Consider the following 5031-nt stretch of genomic DNA (forward strand, 5'->3'; position numbering starts at 1 on the left):
ACTAGTTTAACTAGCTTGTCCTGTGTTGCATATAATCAATGCAGTGCCTGAAATTGTGTCACTTTTCTTGCGTTCAGTGTGAGCAGAGTCAGAGTATATGCAGCAGTTTGGGTCGCCTGACTCGTTGCAAACTGTGTGAAGACCATTTCTTCCTAACAAAGACTATAATTAATTTGTCTGAAATGTACATAATTATGACGTAACATGGAAGGTTCCGTATTTCACTGAAAGTATAAACGTTTTGTTTTCGAAGTGATCGTTTACGGATTTGACCATATTAATGACCTGAGGCTCGTAGTTCTGTGTTTATTATATTGTAAGAAAGTCTATGATTTGATAGAACAGTCTGACTGAGCGGTGGTAGGCAGCAGCAGGCTCGTAAGCATTCTTTCAAACCGCACTTTCCTCCGTTTGCCCGCAGCTTTTCGCAATGCTTGAAGCACAGCGCTGTTTATGACTTCAAGCCTATCAACTCCTGAGATTAGGCTGGCAAAACTATAGTGCCAATAAGAACATCCAATCGTCAAAGGTCTATGAAATACAAATGGTATAGAGAGAAATAGTCCTATAATAACTACAACCTAAAACTTCTTAACTGGGAATATTGAAGACTCATGTTAAAAGGAACCACCAGCTTTCATATGTTCTTATGTTCTGAGCAAGGAACTTAAACATGGCACATATTGCACTTTTACTTTCTTCTCCAACACTTTTGTTTTTGCATTATTTAAACCAAATTGAACATTGATTTATTTGAGGCTAAGTTGATTCTGATGTATTATATGAAGTTAAAATAAGTGAATCAGTCGACCTCTAGTATGGGGAGTAGTATGTCAGGGCACACTTCAAGGGTGCGTTCAGTTTGATTCAACTTTTGCGTGACGGTTTGTACTGAATGACACGTTTCCTCAAAACGGTGTGCAGCGTTTTCAACAGCTGAGGTACATTTGCTCTCGTTTGGTGGGTGTGGCATGGGGTGGCCCTAAGTTGTGGCACGATCAATATGTGTGTGACCATTTGAAATAGTCCCGTGTGACTCAGTTGGTAGTACATGGCTCTTGCAATGCCAGGGTTGAGGGTTCGATTCCCACGGGGGACCAGTACGAAAATGTATGCACTCACTACTGTAAGTCGCTCTGGATAAGAGCGTCTGCTAAATGATTCAAATGTAAATGTAAATTACTTAAAAGGCTGTGAAAACAATGAACACAATATTGGGATACAAACCATGGGTGTGTTCATTATACCGATTCTGTTGCAAAAGGTTTATTAAACGGAAGCAAGCGGAACGAAATGGAAAGGGACCTACCTGAATTTGTCCAACATAAACGATTGTTTTGCTCTCTTTTGGTTCTTACATGTTTTCTGTAATGAACGCTCCTGGTGCATGTAGGGTATTCTGGGATTTTCCTAGCCACGGAGGACAAAACTTGCAGTAATGCACCTCACTGATGACAACTACTGTTGGTGGGGCACAGGGCCAAGTAGACCAGAATGCAGCTGTTCTCACTCAGTAGCCTTCTAGAGGCAGAAACAAAGCTAGGCTCCTCTTAGTTTTCACTAGCAAAGACTGTCCTGCACCCTGATGGTAGGAAGATGCACTAGTGAAATATTACCATACTAAAACCCATAGTCAAATGGCTTGAAACAGAGCATTTAGACACAACTCAGGTTAGTCTCGCCAATCTTTTCCAAAAATGGTAAATTAACCACTTCTAAGCTTACACCAACATAATGACAGCATACTTAATATCTTAGGTGAATGGGTCAAAAATCGCTCAATTGTCATTGTATACAGCAAGCTGGCCACTTCAGTAAACTTTGGAAAGAACTTAAATGTGCTCATATTTTTGCAATATTTGAATATCAACTGACCGCGAGCTGAAAAAGGATGACTTTACTATCTGAATGCCTTAGTCCCACTACATGACATATCTTTGGCAGGAGGGCTGCAGGATGGATACAAGAGGGGGAAGGAAGAATGCAACTATAAAACACTGGAGGCATGTCTTGAGAGAAATATTTATTTGACAGTGATAAACAATAAATTGGTAGTTCTAAAACATATTGATGAAAGACAATGGATGAATCTGTCTTTTAGGATCAAATCTTTATTTCACAATAATAGTACTGAATTCATAGCAGATTACTCACATTTCAAGCATTGTCAAATAACACATTAAAAGTATAGTTCTACTACCGAAATCCTACACTAGTGATTACAATTCGTGAAAACATACCACTGTTAACATTCATGTGGTCTATACAATGTACCGTACACTGTGTTGGGTAATTGCAACCAACACTGGCAGGAAGATGAAGATTTCTATGTTAAATAGATATTTCACAAAAAAATAGTTTTCCTACATACCTTCACTACATTCAATGGTTCTGCGTGACATTTTTGACAAGTTAATTTAAGTTGAGGGGGATGTTCCACTCAGAATACAAAGAGATCACCTGGTTCTAGTGAAAGGTACAGTACTCTGTTTCGGCATGAAGGTAGAACATAAGAGTGACTGTAGCGGATCAGTGGGGTCTGAAGGAGTGGAGTCACAGCTGCTTAGTCCCCTCAGCCTGGAGGAGAACATAGATTGGACATACTGTAACAGCATTAAACATTACAATATACACAAATACAAGCATCATGGGAAATAGCAGTGAAAAGGTGGCCTAATTACACGGAGCAGAAAAAATAAACACAGCATGCAACAACCAAGATTTTACGGAGTTACAGTACATAAGGAAACCAAGTCAATTTAAATAAATTCATTAGATTCTAATCTATGGATTTCACACGACTGGGAATACAGATATGCATCTGTTTGGTCACAGATGTGTGGATCAGAAAACAAGTCGGTATCTCGAGCGCAACATCTTCTTTAGAGTTGATCCGGCTGTTGATTGTGTCCTGTGGAATGACGTCCGACTCTTCAATGGCTGTGCCAAGTGATGTTGAATATTTTCCCAGGATTTTTTATTGTTTTAAATACATCCCAAGAATAAATCCCTTTTCTCCCGGGAAACCCAGTATTTTCCCGTTCGGAAGCATTATTAAGCATACACTGTAAATATATCTGGCTTTGATTAAAGCTTTGTTTACCATGAATATTCAAACCTGTTGCTACCTGAGCCTGATTAGCCATATATTATACTGAACCAAAGTACAAACACAACATGTAAAGCGTTGGTCCCATGTTTCATGAGCTGATATAAAAGATCCAAGAAATTATCCATATGCACAAAAAGCTTATTTCTCTCAAATATTGTCTGCAAATTTGTTTGCGTTCCTGTTAGTGAGCATTTGTCCTTTGCCAAGATAATTCATCCACTTGACAGGTGTGACATATCAATAAGCTGATTAAACAGCATGATCATTAAACAGGTGCACCTTGTGCTGGCAACAATAAAAGGCCACTAAAATGTGCAGTTTTGTCACACAACACAATGCCACAGAAGTTTTGAGGGAGTGTGAAATTGGCATGCTGACTGCAAGAATGTCCACCAGAGCTGTTGCCAGAGAATGTAATGTTTATCTACCATCGTCTCCTCCAATGTTATTTTAGAGAATTTGGTAGTACATCCAACCAGCCTCACAACTGCAGACCACGTGTAACCACGTCAGCCCAGGGCCTCCACGTCCGGTTTCTTCACCTGCGGGATAGTCTGAGATCAGCAGCTGATGAAACTGAGGAGTATTTCGGTCTGCAATAAAGCCCTTATGTGTGGGGAAAAAAGCATATGTTGATTGGCTGGGCCTGGCTCTGCAATGGGTGGGCCCCCAAGTGGATGGTCCTATGCCGTCACAAGCCCACCCATGGCTGCGCCCCTGCCTCAACATGTGAAAATCATAGATTGGGGCCTAATTAATTGATATCAATTGACCGATTTGCTTATATGAACTGTAACTCGGTCAAATATGTTGTTGCATGTTGCGTTTGCACTTTTGTTCAGTATAAATACATTTTATGAGCTCTACATTAACATTTAATGAGTCTAAGTCCAAATGATAGTGTCGTTATACAATACATACTGTATTTGATATAGGCTACTGCACATTAAGCGCGACAGAAAAACATAGCTACATCTATGGCCTTTTATGTTAACTATATGCTCTCTTGGGTAAATAAATAAAACTAGCTCCAGTAAGCTAATCTTTTTGAGTGTGAACGGTATTGCTGTACTGTATTATACTGTATGGACTTATATGGACTGGAATTACGCACATCGTTCTAACCATGATAAAGCAGAAGAGACATGCGATTCTGGTGCAGCACATGCGGCCTGGAAAGTTAAAAGTATAGGCTAGTGAATTTGATTTACATGTTGAAATATTATAGGGTCTATTTGTATAATTAGTAGGCTGACGCATATACTGTATACCTTTCATAATATTTCCCCTAATGTTATTTAGCCTACCTCCTCTTTCTCTATTGTTGCCTCCTTCCATCCTTGCTTTCAACGGTTTCGTTGTCATTATCTTCATCATTCTATTGACGTCCTTGAATAATATAGGTCTAGAATCACATGCAGAACGCTTTCGCTTCCCTTACGAAGATTGAGCGGTTATGGGTCTGAATAAATAACTGCTAAAGCCTACCGTTATTGCGCCCGTTCACTCTTCTTTCAAACTACCCGTGAGTTTTTTATTGGCTGCTGTATTTAACGTTCAGCAAAAAACTGCTTGTGTCCTTCTTGGAATAGTCTATTGGTATAAGAAATGCCCAGCAAGCTATTCTAGTCTAGCTTTTCCTGCATGGTACTAAGGAGCGTTATTTAAGGAGAGGCCAGCAGAGCACAGGTATTGCTCAAGAGATAGAGGCTATAAATTAGAAGCTTATTCTGCATAAACCATCATGGATTATCTAAATATAAGGCTAATACTGCATTGAATATATAACCTGAAAGAGATAGGCATAGACCTATTTAGAGGCCTTATATAAATCTAGAACAGGATCTATTTTGGATGCAATTTGAATTTAGTTGGAGAGACTGCGAGAGAGTGCTAGCGCATGCACTGGTTTAAAGCAA

General features: G+C 39.5%; 1 long non-coding RNA gene across 1 annotated transcript; it reads right to left on the reverse strand.

Moving 5' to 3' along the window:
* Positions 1-2008: 2008 nt before the first annotated feature.
* Positions 2009-4732, reverse strand: LOC135526793 (uncharacterized). The gene is made up of 2 exons (XR_010453355.1): positions 4420-4732; positions 2009-2577 (listed from the first exon to the last, which is right to left on the reverse strand). It is a non-coding gene; the product is annotated as an uncharacterized LOC135526793 (long non-coding RNA).
* Positions 4733-5031: the final 299 nt, after the last annotated feature.

Source organism: Oncorhynchus masou, chromosome 5 (assembly GCF_036934945.1).
Source record: "Oncorhynchus masou masou isolate Uvic2021 chromosome 5, UVic_Omas_1.1, whole genome shotgun sequence".
NCBI lineage: Eukaryota > Metazoa > Chordata > Actinopteri > Salmoniformes > Salmonidae > Oncorhynchus > Oncorhynchus masou.